The sequence below is a fragment of the Centruroides sculpturatus genome, unplaced genomic scaffold (genome assembly GCF_000671375.1).
Source record: "Centruroides sculpturatus isolate CEXI.00-Female unplaced genomic scaffold, Cexi_2.0 scaffold405, whole genome shotgun sequence".
NCBI lineage: Eukaryota > Metazoa > Arthropoda > Arachnida > Scorpiones > Buthidae > Centruroides > Centruroides sculpturatus.
The window spans coordinates 37382-56604 of record NW_019384578.1 but is presented as its reverse complement, the minus strand read 5'-3'; the positions used below and the strand labels follow the sequence as shown (position 1 = coordinate 56604).

At 34.0% G+C, this 19223-nt stretch overlaps 1 long non-coding RNA gene across 1 annotated transcript in view; it reads left to right on the top strand.

The window, feature by feature from the left end:
• Nucleotides 1–14362: 14362 nt before the first annotated feature.
• Nucleotides 14363–19223, top strand: part of LOC111624391 — a 33009-nt gene continuing 28148 nt past the window's right edge. Inside the window, exons 1-2 of the long non-coding RNA XR_002756568.1 lie at nucleotides 14363–14514; nucleotides 18666–18757. This is a non-coding gene — a long non-coding RNA (uncharacterized LOC111624391). The remainder of the gene's footprint in view (nucleotides 14515–18665; nucleotides 18758–19223) is intronic.

Here is a 19223-nt window from a genome sequence, read left to right as displayed (position 1 = left end):
CTTATTAGGACGATTTTAATTAACTATAAAAGGGTATTTAAAACCAGATAAGGCTGTCTTTTTGTCTGGCTCTACGATCATTTTAAAAGTCGGAGTTAATTGCCTTCGAAGAGTTATCGAGAATTACAATAAAGTTACGCGATATCCACGCGTAGTAACGATCGATGGAGCAAAAGCGGTGGCATCCAATACCTAAAAATAGGGTTGCGTATCGTCTTTCGATCGTCGTCGGGCGAGAAATTGGCGCAGTTTTCGTTTCAATAACATTATATGGGTCGAATACGTTACGCGTAACTTCTTTTACTCGAGTTAATATTAAATGAAACTCCACTTACACTCTTCTCGTATACACCGCCTCTATTGTTCGACGCAAAAAACACCTTCCTTTCCGATAAGTTCGAAACATATATCTGTTCGACATGTAACATGCAAATATTTTAAATTAATGTCCCTTATCTCGTATCGAAAAAAAATAGAACTGACGTCACGAAAACTTCCCCCATACACAAAAGATGATTGGGAAATGCTTATTACCGGAAATGTTATAATTTGTAATAGGAATTTGTTTGTTTAGAAAAAAAAAGTTAGAGAATAAAATAAATAAAACATTGGAATTGCTTTTTTGATGCAGTCGACATCCCAAAACGAATTTAAAGGAGGCGAAGCGAATAAAAATTCCATCCAAGGAATCGGGTTCGATTTATAAAATGTAATTAATTATAGATTTATTTGAATGAAATAAAAATTTTTCTCGTTAATTTCGATTAATGGAAATCTTTGAATAGTCCCGCAATGGTGGTTCGTTGCACTCGCTCCGAATTCCATCGCTATCACTCCGTTATCTCAGACAGTAACCACACGCGTTGGTTGTAAAACAGCAAACTCATTCTTCTCTTTAATTGTCCAAGGTTTCGACGACTTTACGGCCAAACTTCTGGCTTCGGACACTACCAACACAAAAACTATTCTTTTCTTTCTTTAAATCGATCGGTGTTTTTTTTATATTAACAAGATAGCGCCGCGGTCTTTCTCCGATGGACCAGGACAGACTAGTTCAGAGTCCAGCAGACACTAAACCTTCGCAACTTATCCGGAACGTAATATGTAGAGAAGACATAAATTTTGATGTCAAAAATGGCCGTACGATCATTCAAAAATCATAGAGTGCGGGTCAAAGAGCGTAGTTCGAAAAATCGACCGGATACGTAAATAATATATATTTATTTTTTTCCTTTCTTCGATAGCCAAAATCTTTGTCTCTTACGTCGTTTCCACTCCCCTCGTTAACGGGCACGCGCGAATGACGAATGGATGACGAAAATTATTTGTAACTAAACGAATTGTCAAATAAACAAATAATTGTAATAACAGAAATTTGAACCGAAACGAGTTCGATTTCATCCAACAAATTCTTTCTCCGTTATAATAACTTTGGTCGAAATCGTTTGGAATAAAGGAATGTAAATAGAAAGGAAGAGATAAATTTCCAGCTATGACGTAACGACTTTCTTAACTTTTAAATGTCGGAAATTTAAATAGATATTTTGCAACGTCTCTCTACATTAGTCCGCATACCACGAGCGATTATCGAGTCATTAAAGTTACTCGGACGGTAATAAAATTACGAGTTTCTAACCAGACAATTTTATCGACGTCGGAAAAAGTGGCCGAGAGAGAGAGAGACTTTCTTTCCTCGTGTCGGAATAGTTCGTTGGGTGTCCGGCGAAAAACTTTCCAGTTTCCCGACAATGCGGCCTCCGTCCCACTCGTGACGTGACCGCTACGACGAAAAGATCGCCTCCGGGTCAAAGTGGTAGCGAAGACAGAAGCGACCGCGTAACACGTGGTTCTCGAAGACTGCACAAAGAATTTTGGAAAATTTTCCTATTCTGTAAACCGGAATAGTTTCTGGTTTATTAAATATTTCGAGTTCCATTACGAGCGGGTGGATTCCTTTGGTTGTTTGTTTTGACTACTGCCACGGACCATGCTACTGCGCTAAATTGCACGCTATAGGTGCGAACATTACACCTCTCGGCGGGTGACGACCTTGAATAGAGTCCGTCTGCGCGCTCTCGCTTTTAAGGAAAAAAGTGCCGATTAAATGGGAAAAAATTTGCGCCGCTATCGATTCGTTTCCTTTTATTTCTTTCAAAAGCAAAAATAAGTGTGGACGGTGGATAAATTTACTACTGTCCGAGTGACGTCACCGAGTATTGCTTTACCTATTAAGAGACGGCGGCTATTGCTCCCGTCTGCTAGTGTATCAATAAATGTCCGTCCGCCTACAAACGTGCTTTCCAAGTCGATTTTCGTCTAATTGTTTTTTACCGAGGGGTGCGTAGCGTCATTAAGTTCGTTACCGACCATCGTGGCTTTAAACGCTCCCTCGGCCAAAAAATAAATTAATCGAACGTAATTAAAGTCAGGAAGCGAAATATATTATTTATCCGGGAAATATCGGACCTTAATCAGCCCGGGCTTAACGTTTGCTACCAGGAAATTAATGAAGACATCCTTTCTCCCGTTCCTGACGACACTCGAGGGAGTGACCGTACAATAGAGTACTCCTTTAATCCCAATGCGTATCGCCCGAAAGAGCTGACAGCTTCATTCCATAACCCCTGTACCGTCGCTCGAGGGTACGAGTCCCTAACGTGCCTTCCTATTACCACCTGGGACAAATTAGTTCGTACATGCCACACATACCAGCCAAAACCTTCAAATACACCTAATTCGAATCTGCAAATCGTATGGAATTGGGTCTTCCGAAATTTTCCACGGGGTCGACCGAAAGAAAAACTTTATTAAACGCGATTTTCTAAGATTAAAAGGCGACAGAACTTTGTCGCACGGCCGGCCGTAAATCGGAGCATTCTACTAATTTAGCCAGGCTTATATGTATATTTATAGCTTGTGCCGAGAGGAGGAACTTGTGATGTCACTATTATTTAACCAATGGTAAAGAAGAAAGATGAATAAGGTGGAAAAAATCGCGCGTAGAAAAAGGTTTCGAATTTTAGGCAGAGAGGCGCTCCGCCACACCCAACCTGTTAGCCCTAAGAGAGAGAGAGAAGGTACCTGCGGTGACTAAGTAACACCGCCCGGGCGACCGTAGCGCGGCCACCCGGCGAGTCGAAAGTACCCAGGCCAGGAAGTAACCAAGATCGCGTCCGACCGCGCGTTATTTAAGGTCGCACGCGCGCAGCCCCGTCCGAAAAACGCGTCGGTAAATGGCGGAAAACCGGTCCGGAGTGACCGAAAGATACTTTAGAGCGGACGGACGAGACGAACCGTTAGGGCCGAGATCGGTACTTACTTGGTTATGAACATGGATTTTCATACAGAAGGCATGGAGACCCTCGTCTCCAAATATAGTAGGTCGACACGGGTGGTGGCACCGTAGACCCCCACCACCTTCAACTGACCACCTCGCGCGCAAGGCGCGGGCAATATCCAATCTTTGGCCGGAGACTCTATTGGATGAATAACGGCGACGGTGCCGTCGGCTGACGTTTCGATAATCCTTGGATCGAGATTGGCACAGTTCGGCCCGTTTTTCATGCTTTCCAAGCCAGCGGCATCTGGCTTATACACGAGAATCCTTGCTTACTAGAAGCCACCGCTTGTTTGGACTGACTATCCGTATAACTGCCGGTACGATATCAACAGACGTAGCTGCGTCACGTGATACAGCCGGTCCGTCCAATGGCAGCGATTGGCTCGGCTTTCCCGCGTTTCACCTCGCCTCGGGGACGGCAGTTGCCGAGGTGACGGAAAGACTAAGATCGTCTGCGCCTCCGGCTACCTGGGGAACGGCCACCGCCGATTTTTCACCCCAATCCCGCGCCTAATCCCGCGGCGCCCCACCCGATTCGAACCCTTTCTTTGTTGACGTCAGCCCTGGTGACTAATGCAATCTTCCGCTCCAGTTTAAACCAGAAAATTCCCCTTTCGACGTGTCTTTGCTCGTCTTACAAGAAACCATCGCCGGTTATTGCATTTTCCTCTGTAAATGCGAATACTTTAAGCCAATTCTACCCATGAAAATACGAAATAATCACTTTTCTCCACTTACGGTTTATTATATGTAGGCAAGGTAGTAACTAACGTTATCGTAGGTGCAAAAGCATTTACTGTGAAAATGAAACAATACAAAAAAGCAACTTTATCTGTAAAAGTTCCTCTTGGAAAAGAACGGAAGAATATAATTATCGGATGGAAATTAAGAGTATTATTTACGTACGAGTCGAATGCGTAGGCGTTAAATGTCATTTATCTTATTAAGAACAATTTATTTAAAATCCTTTTTTAATAGACAGGAAAAGAAAATATTCGAGCAAAATTTTGTCGGGTGGCGAATGTGTAAGGGCTGACGTCACGGGCGATACACCGTTGGTGGTCCGCGATGACGAGGTGTGTACAATTTACTTATCGTTTGTGTAACGCTTTTATTGTCTCTTCCCATTCCCGATTATTACAATGAATAAGATGCGAATCCACACCTAATTATAGAAGAACGAGTCAATATTCCATCCCCTAATGAAATATGATTGTCTAACGAGATAGAAATTTTATCTGATCGAAAGTCCATACTACCGATGTGTTACATATACTGGAAATAACACACGCTCCATCTTTTAGAAATTATATCTACGTGCCTTAAATTGCCATGGATTTTGTTTTATTGAAATTAAAATCGTTATTACAAATATTTTCGTCTAATTAAATTATAATTATTATTATCTTTAATTGTAATATTTAAAAACTGTAAATTTAATTGTCATTATACATTTTATAATATTTAAAATTTAAATACAAAAGAAAATGTCTAAATAAATTGTAAACCCTTAATTACTTAATGAAAATGAGATGCAAAATTATTTAAATGAATATAATTTATTCTTAATTAACTTCAAAAATTAAATATATAGAATTTAATTTATTAAAATCTTCTTTATCTATTGTAAGAAAACAAAAAAAGATTAATTTAAAGCAATGTAAATTCGTGGCTTCGATCCTTTTCGAACGAATATAAGCTTAATTCTATACGTAAGATTTACTGGTAACAGTCAACCCCCCTATAACACCGTTGATAATTCCATTTTATATGAATTCCATGTTGTACGAGTCACTTAGATTTTACAAATATGTGGTGCTGGTCTGTAAATGGCTCACGTATTTGTAAAATCTAAGTGACTCGTACAACATGGAATTCATATAAAACGGAATTATCAACGGTATTATAGGGGGGTCGACTTGTATATGACAATTGTGGCGTCACAATAACCAATTGTCTAATTTTAATAACATACGGTGGATTAGAACGAATACGTTTATTTCTATTTAGATAAAAAGTAACAATAATACGGCTTAAACACATGCCATTATATAACAGTCCATATTTTTTAAAATTAAATTTAGTATTGTTTTTGGTATTACAAAACCAAAAATCACGACGTTAATATGCAGATTTGTTGTGGTATAATTTCAATCGGTATTACCAGACTTCGATTTAATCGCTTACCTGTACGACTCCGATAAAACGTCCTCTAATGAGATGACACGCGTGCGAAATCACAAATTAGCGGTCATAAATCCCGTTAACAATTGTTCTTTTATGTTTGAAGAAAAACATCAAAGGATCCTCTGTTAGTGGATCCTTTTATCCGTAGTCCTAACTGCACAAAAATTTTCCCGGTGAAAACTATGCCGCTTAAACAGTTAAAAATAAAATAATAGTTTAAAAGAGGGGGGAAAGTAAGAGAAAAAGAATGTAGTGTCCCGAAGATGAAATGTCCTTTCACCTGATCCCCCTAAAGGGCATCAATTTTTCAAACTTGTGACGGTATGCAGAATTTTTTCTCTCTCTCTCTCTCTTTTATTTTTTATTTTTTTTAAACTATTATTGGACATTAATTAAATATATTGCTTAAATTTTAAACTATTATAATTAGCGAGTAATTAATTTTAATTAAAATATAAATTATCTCGTATTTAAAATTTTCATCTAAAATCAAATACTTTTAAACTCTCAGGAGTTTAATTAAAAATGGCCGGAAATTGTTAATTATCATAATTTAGCGTTAGAAAAAAAAAAATTAGATTCTTTATCGCTCGCTCGCAGCAAATTTTTGGTGGTTTTATTGGAATCTGGAACCTAATTAGGGACGAAATATCTCAGGTATGTATGAGGATAACAGTAATAAGCTCGGCGGTGTAAACGTTGTACTAAAGAGAAGAAATGTGCGGGGTGTTTGGAACCGTAATAGCAATATCCTATGATAGAAAGGGAGGAAAAAAATTTGTAATCTTTAAGAAGAGAACGTTTTCTTCGACTATTGATCAATAAAGGAATGGGAAATATGTAGTTATCCTTATCAAAAATTTGTAACAGGATTTATCGCTGGTACTTGCACATTCAAATCGGTATGTGTAAATATATAATCGAGACACGTTCAATTATATCAAATGGCAGCCGGTTAAGCGTGTTGTGGGATGCATCGATAACTGGCGTCGACGTTTCCGCACAAGTGGCGACGTCTGACGTTCGTTGCAGACAACATCCGTAGAGATTCTTTGTCCGCTTTTGATTCCACTTCGTTTCCTGTTTATTACCATGTTTCGTCACTGTATTCCTCCATATTTTAATACGTTATTTTTACTTGTTTATTTACTTATTTCGATGATGTCACCTCGCATTTTCGACAAATATGTTACGTTGTTTGAAAAAGTTTACGCTTACAAAAAGTAATTATACGCTCGTCGTTGCGATTTACGTTGGCAATTCTCGAATTTAAATTTCTCTACATTCTAAATATTATAGATTAGAATCGCTAATGATATATTTACAAACAGAGATTTAATTGCGTAGATTCCTTATTTATACAATGGGGAATTGTTGTTCCTATTTATATCAATTTTTATAGATAATTAATTAAACAATTGATGAAAAAAATTATCAACGTAGATTCGTTTCGTAATAAAAAAAAAAGGTGATTTAGAATTACGTGTTTAGATAATATCAAACCGTATTTACGAATATAAACTATTTAAAAATCTATAAATTAGCCTATTATATCGACTAGTCATTAATGTATCACTTACATTCATTAACTAGTTTATATGAAAATTGATATTTGTATATTGTCTAGTATACATTTCCATTATCATTACACTATATGACACATTTCCATCGCTTGCAACATAAGTTCCTTTGAAACTTTTAAATAAAATCGTGTTACAAACATACATAATGGCAAATTCCTACCTAATATGTAAACAATGTGATTTTTTTTAAAAGAATTTTCGATTTAAGCTTAAAAAAGTATTGTTATTTTCCTACTATTGAGCGCTAGCGGAATTGAAAATGGATAAACGATCGTCCGGGAGAGGAAAGAAGTATTAGAACGGGTGTTGGAAATATTAATTTTTATCGGGTGCTAAACAAGACTTTAAAAAAAATAAAATAAAATAAAAGCATTTCCGATAGCATTGTTAAGTTGATTAATGCTTTCGGAGATGGATAAAGATACAAGGACATATTTTAGCAAAAAGAAACCTTATATGGCATCCCGATTCTTCAATAGGTGAATGGTTGTAGAGTAATTTGGTCGGAAGTGAAGTTATTTCCTGTCTTACAACCTTACATGTGATCATATTACCACTAAACACTGAACTAAATTCATTCACCAGCGTTGCTTTTCATTCACGTTCTTCTAAATATAGAACAAGAAAACACCCACAGCTTGTATATATGGCGCCTGTAACCAGCGGGAGGGGCGAGAAGGAGAATGAATAGATGAGTGTCATAAAGAAAACACTTCATAAACGATGTTTCGTCGAGTGTCTGTGGTAGATTTCAATTATCGACCAAACCACAATTAAAGGAAAAAAAACTCTTAGGTCTGGATAGAAAATTGCATTTTCTAATCGGAAAACGTCACTCGTTCCCTGCGAAGGTCATCGAAGACACCGTCCTCGAGTAACACTATTTTCTTATTTAATACGTGTCAATCATAAAAGCGTCGAGATAGTTTTTATTTTTTATTCATTTATTTGATCCAATTCACAACATTACTACCGGAAACTATTATCTCAATCGGTGATGTCAAAAAGGGTGGAATAATAAGTGAAATTTTTCCGATAACCTTCACATACATTAACGATAAGATGAGTCTAATCACTTTTTTACTGAAAGATTTATCAAAAGTTTTCTTTTATCCGAGGAATTTTATGTTTATATATTCTATACTTATAAATATTTTCTTAGGTAGAATTTTAAATGTTCTGGCTTAAATATCGACAGAAGAAAGCACTTAAATGTAGAGTTTTTTTAATTAAAAATGTATTAAAGAAATAGGAAAAAAAGTCACCGCTTTAATTATTATTTCTATGGAGAGTTGTATTAAAACTTTTTTTCCTAAACAGACGTAACATTTTAACAAATCGCAACTTATGTAATAAAATTTATGTTTATGTGCCGAAGTTCCTAGAACGTAAAGATAAAGAACTTCCAGGAATGGTTAACAGTTTATTCCCTGATCTAAACGTTTATACGAGTCGGAACATTACTAATCACTCAGCAGCACTGTCTATCGCACCCGACATTCTTGGTAGAAAGTTGATACTAAGTCGGAGAAGTTTATTTACACTTTGCTTGTTAATACGTTTGAATATTACTGAAGAAAATACTTTGAAAATCAATAATAATATATATTTAACCATTCATAAATATTTATCATTTTTATCAGAATTTATTAACCGCATTATCTCTCCTACTATTTTTAGCAACTAGCGTAAATCTACCTGCATTTTAATATATCTCTTACGTTTTCTATTATCCTATATAAGTGCTTTTATTTAAGATTTCGGAAACAATTGTCTTCTTCTTTATGTGTACTGTACGCTGCATCGACGTTCTTTGTACTGTACATTGATGCAGAGCTCGATGGAAAAAGGCAAAGACATTATAGATATTAATTGTAGACAGAACATTGTTACGAAGTGGGTGTTGTGTGGGATCTCGCCCACTTTCTAGTTAAATTTGGAGCACCCATGTAACTTTAAACTTTCGTGGTATTATCAATCACTACGTAATATAAGAAAATAAATGTTATTTATGTGCAATCACATAAAATCTTAACTTATATGAATATGTATTACATTAGAATTGATAATTATAAAAGCTATTTAAAACGATTATAATACGAATAATTTTAAAATAAACTTTGAAAAATGATATAGCACTCTTCTTTTTAAGAATTATCTAAACAATTTCGGGTAGGCGTACCACAATTCCGCCTACACTACAATAACCTGGCATGCTTATTGCCAAAATCAGTCGTTGGAACATATGGTTGCATAGGACACACCTACCAGAATCTAAAAGGATTATATTTCTAAACACTCCGTACACGTCACTCGGATACAATGCGCTCCCTTTTGTTATTTTTGCATTTAAGCATTAATGTTTTGTTGGAAAGACGAAGAAGTAGTGGCTTACTCGAACGAGTCTCACAACGAAATACGAAGGAATATTTTTAATTAACAATAAACAAATTAAAAGCTGGAAATAAATTCGAAGAAAAAAAATATATATATATATATATATACATTGTTATTGTTATTGTTTAATGTATTAAAATATTAAACAGATAAATCACGTATATTCCGAGAATTTTTTTGTTATCATTTCCTGTTTAGTAATTTCATTTATCCATATATCGCTACTACACAGGGGGGTTATCTTCATGTGATTTTTCACGCGAAAAATGGCACGTAAAACAGCAGTAATTTAACTTTGAACGTGATTATGTAGGATCTTCATTGATATTATATTTACTAGGCACTCACGATCTTTGTATTTTTTCAACTCTGACCCTGTACCTTACAGAAACACCTGGCCATTCAGTTTTTTTTTTTTTTTTACTCGTACGATTTCCTTCTGACTACTCGGAGGTCTGGTAACATCGAAATCGTGATTCACTCGATTAGATACGCTCCCGCTTGTCTAAATTGTATGGTAGTGTGGAAATTAAAAGGAGGTGACAATGAAATCATTGTTATATTATATAACTAACAAATATTTTGGATAATCTCAATAATCGTAAACATAGATTTAACTTATTAATCGATTAAAATTCTCTAAGGCCTGTGGAAAAACTATTCTTCTGCTTTTTTTTTGTTCATTAATTTCTGTATTTTTTATATTTTTAGTCTATAAAACTAAATTATACATAGCAATTAAAGTTTAGTAGATTTTTTTTAACTTCTGATACAAGGAAAGTAGATAAACCGTTTTCTTTTATATGTGAAACGTCAGTCGACTTCCTCACGATCTTTATTGTTAGTGTTGTGTCTATTAAAAAAACTTCACCCAGAAAATCTCGACCTCTGTTTAAATAATTAAATTACGGCGCGAATTAAACCCACGCAACACCCACGTAATATTAAAATATTTTCTCTAGATCCGGAATAAAATCGAATTTAATTTAGAAAATTTTCGGAAACCATTTCCTACTTTTTAGTAGGCGTATATATTTGTCGGGAACAAATAGCCCATGGTCAAAACTACTAATCCTTCCTGTAAATACGAGAAGATATAGTGAGAAGAATAAAATAAACAATTGTTTTAATTTATATACACTGCTTCATTCTCGACATACGTATACATAGACATAGAAACGTAAAAGAGAATGTTCTTTTTTTTTTTATTACGGTCTAAGGGGAAGAAAATTCTACTCCGCCCATAGGTCTATCTGGGAGTTTTTGGAGACAGGTACGGTGAACCACAGGGAACAGCAGCCATGATAGATCTCGCCTGCTAAGGCCATGCCCATTCGTCAATGTCTGCTGTCGGCACCCTGTAACGTAGTACCCGCATGAAACCCGGCGTGGGAACCGAGATCAGTTTGTCCTTTCTACTTGGGTATGTTATTAAAAGCCGGAAACACATCGTACTTGTATTAAACCGTATAAAATATTTGCTTATTCTAAAAACGTCGTTTGTATTTTTCAAAAATGTCGAATCTCTACAATGATTTTTAACCAAAGACTAGAAATCACCGTACAAAATGTAGGATGTATCGGAAAGGATGTATAGGAAGTATTCTTTACATTCGGTACTTGATTTGAAGTCCTTAAAAGCAGAAATTAAAACGTTCTCGAAACGTAATAAATTTCGAGAGATATCGAATATATTTTCTGGAATGGTGACAAAATGACGAAATTCAGACAGAGACTATCGAAAGCAATTTTCCATATAAAATATACGATGGGACGAGTTATGCAAGAACGATAATTTATCACTCCGGAAAGCATCGATATGGTTCTTCTCTTCCTTTTTTTATTAGGAGTTTTGGGAATTTTTCTCAGACTTTTCATCGCATGATTAATCGAATTAAATGCACTAAAGCTAAAATACTTTCCTTTAATATTTTTTCCCACACCATTGGGTCACGTGACGCGACGCCATCATCGATCAGCCTATAGCCATATTTCCATTATAGGCCTACCGCCAGATAAGGGGGAAGTAGATATGATGGACAGTAACTTCTGGTAAATGGGGTCTTGGAGAATTTTCACGGTCTGTTAATGATGATACAGCTCCGGGCTTTAAACGACTTAATCAGCTTCGCATAACTGATACAACTGTGACGTATTGACCTGTCATAGAAAATCTCTACTTATCTAAACTTACCGTTTCTTATATACTATTACAACTTTGTAATATGGAGATAATATCGCTAACAATGGCTAACCGACTATTAGAAACGATGATTGATTCCGTTTACTTACTTATCCCGCAAAACAGTTGATTTTATTTCAAAGAAATCTAAAGCAAACACGTCATTCAATGTGTTCTATCTGGCAGCACTTTCGAATATTCTCTTTGACGACGTAATTAAAAACGTCACCAATTCTTTCTTATTTCATTCTTTTAAAATACAAATTCTAAGTTAATTTTATACAATTAAAAAGAATTATTTCCTATATATTAAGTTAAATAGCAGCAAATCATTTTTTTTATTTAATACGCTGACAACAACGATAGTGGAAATTATATATATCATAACATTATCTACATTTTCAAGAGTATAACATTTCGTGAAACATTTATCATTTTATGATATATCAATTTTTTGACGTTAAGTAAATATTATTATTTTATATTTTAAACATTCCGATCGTTCCTTTCCTAAACTAAAGTCGAGTTTCTGCCAACAAATAAAATGCCGGACTTCAACACGAGACGACAAAGTCACCACTGTATATGGCGGCGGCATTTCATCGATCTTTTTCTATTTGTTAGACAATTATTTTTTGTTACGTTTTTAACTTATTCGACAAATCGATTATCTTCCGTTTAAATAATTATTTTAATTTACGTCAATATTTTCTAATAATTTGTACGATTTAATCTAAGATTTTGAAGTTTTAACAAATCCGATTCGTCATTTCATATTCATAAAATGTAATGGAAGACGAGAAAGAATGTGGTTAACTAACTTTTGGGCCACCCCGTTCACGCTCCGTAATCTGAAGACAATCCCGATCGAAGTAACAAATATTAGTTTCCTATTTTTCATTGTAAATTTGTTACTCCTCGGTTTAAAAGAAATATCCTCAAATTACAACCGATTGTTCGTGTAAAAGATATATTTCGATGTTGATAAATAAGTTCAAATTTCTAATTAAACTGTGTTTTATTTTTTCTTTTCCTTATTTTTGTAAATCTCGTGGAAAATTATATAAAAACCATAATGAAATAATATGAAATTCGTTCAATACCGATGCTGGTAAAATGAGGCCAGGTCCTTATAAGGGCATGGGAACGTCAAAACAAAAGAGGGTCAGTTAAAAAAGCAGCAGCGTTTAACTTCCACAATATACAATTACTGCTATTAAATTCGATATCCGAGTCGTTAATCATTGATTGATTTACATACAAATTTGAAATTCTATCAAATTACATAAAAATTCGGTCAAAATAGTCCAATTAAAAAAATACAGGTAAGTTAAAAGACCTCACAGAAGGTTGAAAATAATGGTTTCACCAAGAAGGCGTGACAGTGGTTTCTACAACGACCTCGGTGTCGACATCGTGGATTACTAAAGCAAGAGAATTGCATTGTTGCAACGATTAATCTAAAGACCCATCGAGCAGGGTGGCCTGAACCCCCCGAAGACACTTCTACGCCATCGGTACTGCACAATTACGTATGCATTTTCCTTTGTAACGAATCGCGGGAGTATGTGTACCGATTAACCTGTCATGTGCCTCTGTCTTCAGAAGGAAATCCTAAAACTTATGTCCGTCGTGTTTCATGGATTGTTCGTTTGCTTCCAAGTATTACGTATTAAAGGTCAAAGTTCATTTTGCATATCCAATTTTTTTTTTTTCTAAATCAGAATTTGCTTAAGAAATATTCTGGAGAGTGGAATTTATTCGATCACGCGAGATCCATAATAAATTTTGACGTGACCCCCAATTAATTTTTATCTACAAAATTAATATGTAATAAATTAATATTGGTATTTTTAATTATGAAAATGTATTTAGCTTAATGGCCTCATATCACTTCTAGGCATACGAGAATTTTCTACTTTTATAACAGGTACACCTTTTTTTTTTTAAAACTTCATTCATTTTCTATTCTCTTCTTTGCTTTTGTTTTTATGCAATACTTTTACACTTTATTATTAATTAATAATTCAGAATTTTAAAGATTTAGATTATAACTCATCTCCTATTAGTTCTCTAATATATTATATAATAATAGAGAGTAAATAATCTCTATTATTTACTCTCTATTATTTATTCTCTAATGCTGTACAATTAAACTATAGTGAAATGTAAATGAGATTGTGGGCATAAATTTAAAATATTGTCATTATGGAAACTCCTTAATTAATGAACAATACAAATTAAAGAACTATTATGTATTGGCGCGATGAAACGAATTAAAACGGACTTTTGAGTTCTATATGACACGGAATTAACACAATCGACTAGTAGGTGTTATCACTCGACCGAAATGTCGGTTTAAAAAAACATAGAGCAATGCCCACGATAGAAGGGAAGGGCCTCTTCAGTACCAGACGGAGGATCAAGCCGCTATGATTAGCCAAAACAAAGCTGGTGTAATTATAGTAGATCATAAGTCATGTTTGGCGGTGGGCCAGCTGTCGAGAAAAGGGGCGGATTACACCCTGAGACCCCTCAAGGGTGCTTTGCACCCTGGTTGTTGTAAATATCACAACACGTGACATTGATGTAAGTAATGACGTACCTGTCACTTGCATCCAATTAGGTCACTTCCTTCCTCGCAGGTGGTGTCGAGGGGTGAGGTTAGCCCGGCATTGTCGGCTTAACGATCGGAATGTTCCATTTAGAGCAATGTAGGAATTTGTGAAGTAGTCAACTACGATCGACTCGATGAAAGAAACACTCGTTACATTCTTAAAGACCGCGCCGAAGTGTATCCGAAGAAGGAAGTTCTAGCATCGGCTGTAAGTAAAGTAAAAATTCTAAGTCAAATTATATTAAAGTTAACGACCAGAAGAGTTTTAATTATAGGAATATCTTATTACTGATATACTTACACAAAAGATAACGCTAGAAAAATGATCTTCTTTAATTTTATAAAAAGAACTTCCAGAAATAATACAAAAAATAACGGTATTATTTTAAACGTAATCCTTAATAGTTGAGTAAGTATTATATTTGGAAATTTATCGGCTTCCTTGTTCCCTTTAATGCTTCAGGCAGCGGCTACTTTTATACGCTTAAACCCTCTATCAATTATTGCATCTGTGACACCATCTAACTATCCCCCTTCTAAGATAGCCTTCGGGATTCTTTAAACACTGAAGTAAAAATTTAGCCAATAATCTATCTTTGCAAATCGATTCAATCTTAAAACAGTGCTGAATTTTCATCTTGCATTCCAGTTTTTTTTTCCTTTCTCTTCAATGATTCAACTGAACTGAGTAAACAATTATTTCGTTGTATTAAATATTTAAATTTCGTCAACGTTTTTTACATTTTTAATTGTAAAAAAAATACATATATAGCCTATATATAATGAACTATTGTTGAAAGATATAAAAGTTTTTGCAATCAGCTCTGTTAATTGATTTTTGGGCCACCCTCTACGATTATCGTGTTGCAACAGATGTGTCAAATTTAAATGTTTATTGGATCGTAGGTATCGGAGTTTGGCTGAATTGCAACATTTTTACAAAGTGTTGTAAGTCAGCCAAACATCGACTCATACAACAAACAACCTGTTTGAAAATAATTATTTTCTACTTACTCGACAATATTTTTCGATTTTCTATGCACGAAAACATGGTATTAAATTAATTACTTATTAAATATTTGGCGAATACTTATCTAATCATAGAATAAAAGGAGTATTCATAGCTTTACAAAACTCCATCAACGTGTCTATGTTTCCGGATATAGGATATTTATCACCGACTCACAGCAGGTAAGCCGGTAGCTCTGCGCCAAGTACACTTGTCCAGATAAAAACATGTTCAGAAAAAATCGATTGGTTAAAAAAAAAAAAAAAAGTTGGTGTGTGCAACTAAGAAAAAGGTCAATAGGTTAGAATGATGTACTTAGGAGTTCGCTACTCTACCTGGCTCGGTTCAGATAACAAGTAGATAACATGTCCAACAGGCAGCTTAATTCGTTCTTATGCTGAATACAAATCAAAGATGTTTGCAGTAACTTAATTTTTTTTTATTTAGCCTTTGCCCTTTGCTTTAAGAAAAGGTCTAAAATAAATAGACTTATGAGATCGCATATCTTTTGATATATGCCCTACTCTTTCTCTGATAATGTACTTTTATTTACAACTCGGATATAATATTTCTATTTATGATAATACGTTTTAAATTTAACGCTCTAAAAACATTAATTCCGAAAAAAAAAAAAAATTCTAATAAGAAGAGGTGGAGCGTGTAGGTAGAAATGCTCTCCATTTTTGGATTTATAATGTCCAGTTAATTACAGTATTTGTAGTTATTATTAGATTACTGATTTTAAGATAGACCTTTACTTCTTTTTTTATTGATTGGCATTCGTCCTTTAACTGTAATTTAATTGAACTTCTGATACAATTTTCATTAAATAACTACCATTTAAGGTAGTTACTTAATGAAAATTGTAACTTAGAAAAGTCAATTAAAATGCAGCCGCGCAAAGTGTTTTGCAAAACCTTATTTTGATGTTAGTAAAATTTGCATTTAAAAAAGAAAATTTATCTGAATTATGTGAAACTGGTATTCATTAATTAGTGCAAAAACTAATTATCAAAATATTAAACAATTATATCTACGTCTTATACTATAAAAATTCAATATTCTAAGTGGTAAATTTGCTAGAATAATACATTTAATTATAGGCTATTCGGTTAAACGAATTTAATTATACTTTGCAGTATAAAAAAAAAACGAGATATTAATCTTCAAATTGGTTTAAAGTGAGATTCTATATACATAAATGTCTTCTTCTTCTTCATCATTATTATTATTTTTTTCTTAACTTTAGAAGCGATGACGCACTGTAAAGAAAATTTAAACGTGAAGGCATTCAAGGTTAGATCTACTTATGAAACGGTTAAGAATAAATCGTAGGTAAGATCTGTGGCAAATTGCCAGATATTAGAACGTTTTTTCTGTATATACAATACACATATTTATAAATTCGTACATAATATTATTATATGCATCGATTGTCGAACTGTTTAAGCGAACAGATAACAATCTTTTAAAGAATTTCACTCGATAGATATATCGAATAGTCGACTTTGTTCATCTCCAGAGAAGAAAATTGACATCATGTAAGAGGAAATTAGCGGGAACGAAGTTAGCCATCTGCTCGCCACACCCTGTCTGGGAGTCGGCGAGCTACTTGTGTTGATGGCAAAGAGTGATAATTAATACTCTCGGGGTTCCGAAACTTTCACCTTACGACGTGTCCTGACTGTAGACCTATCGATACGAACTATATCCATCCATCAAAAGCAAAAAAAAAAAAAAAATTCACAACTGCCCGTTATTAGAAACATATCCATCTTCCTTATTTGTAAAAAACACTACACTTCTCTTGTTTGTGTATCCAGTTGCGTAGACTTATACACGTATAAAATGTTTTTTTTTTTAATTCAAAATGTACGCTATTCAATTTGTACTATTTTGTACAGAAAAGTACGCAAAGTAAAGCAAATAATGACGATCGATATCTGTTGAAACGACGCCACTCGTGCAGCAAGTGGTGCAACTATCAAGCGAGAAGATCTATTGTAGGAAGACATATGAGTTATTATTCTTATCGACTTTAAACTTAAACTAGTCTCTCGGACATTTAGATTAATTCGATGTCACCCTTACATATCATCTCTCTCTATCTGAGTATTAAATGCAGCTAGACACTTTAAATTACATATAACGTTTTCATCTTAAATGAATAGCCGCTATATTTAATATAATGAATTGTTCTGTATGAACATTCTACTGTTTCATTTAGATATAAATCTACATAACTTGATAAATCATTCTTATTTATAGATTTTTAAATATTCTTTATATGAAGAATCGACCAGACTTAGCCTAAGTTAAAAAAAACCCGTGTTTTGTATAATTGTTCACTTGTGAATATGAATCGTAAACCGAATATATTGAGGTGTTTTAATTCATTTTTTAAAAAATAATAATAATTTTATACTTAAAATAGTAACAATTAAATTTTAAAGAATAAATTTACTTATGTCTCGTAGAAATTTCAATTTAATTCTCTAATATCTTAATAGATATAAAAATGCAGTAGTGGTTAGCTACACCCTTAGTACATGAAAACAGTAAAGCTAGAAATGTCTTATCGCAATATCCTGATGTCCCGATGTGCATCTATCTAATGGGACACTTGTCTTGGGTTGTCGCGTGTAGCAGGCCACAGTGTCCCGTGTCTCGCTCACTAATTAAGTTGTCCAGAACACCCTCTTGATTAATACATCGCTGGCTGTAGACGCCCAGTCAAATAAATAGTCTCCAAGTTCCGCCCTTGAAGGTACTAGGGATTAATGTGAATTTTTTTTATTAATCTACTTCTGGATAACCTATATAAATATTTCTATGTTGGGCCATGTATTGATTAGATTTATATAGCCATTAATACTAAAGTACAAGGGAGGAGATTATTTATAACAAGGCAACAAATCTGTTCCGAACTGTATCTTCAGATTAAGTAACGTTTGGTTTAATGTTTGCAATTAATCTTGCAAGTAATTATTATTATATATCGACTTGTGTTTTTATATACAACTTTCGGACAAAGAAAGCTTTCAAGGAGTTCGGTTTCAATTTTCTTAATGTTATAAATTTTTAAATACCCTAAATTTAGAATATAACTCGGTTACTTGCTTTCTCTTGTCATTTATACTAATATATTAATAATTGAACATTTATATTCTCGTGTTTTAAGTTAAAAAACTTCCATTAAGTTATAAATTTTTGCATACTTAAAATAAATTAAAAAGATACATATTTATACTTGTTGTGCATAGTGTTTTTTCCTTTTTTTATGTGAAGAAATGAAAGCGAATCTTTAACCTTCAAACAAGAATATCAAGAAATTTCTTTTTATTGTTTAGATACTTGTGCAGCTATTCCATTGCTCGAACGACATTGAAAGTTCAAGTAGAAGAAACCAGTTTATCTTTGCCATCCGTTTAAAATTTAAAACGTAAGTATCTGTGCATATGATCTTGTAATTACTTAAAATTTGAAGAACGGTTAAATGTGGAATGCAAGAAGTAGTATTTATTATTGCATGGATAATTTATAATAGGGAATGTAATAATTTTATTTTAGTTTTTTTCTTTTTTAAATTCAGTATGTTGTAAAAGGAGGATGAGATAAAAGTGCAACGGGTTCCACTCTAACCACTACCTCTTGACATAATCAATACATTAAATCAAATTAAACCAATTTAGTGTTTTTCTTTCCATTACAAGCTTAGTTTCATTAGTTTCCTTCTTTCATTTCGCCAGCAGATCAAGTTAATAGCTATTATCTGCTCTGGTCGCTGATATGTTAGCGACCAAACCCTTAGGCATACTATGACAAATCCGGCTGAAGTCACGCTATATTACGTCATTAAGCTTAATTAGGAACCATTCATTTAGATATACGATTTTTCCGTTTTGAAA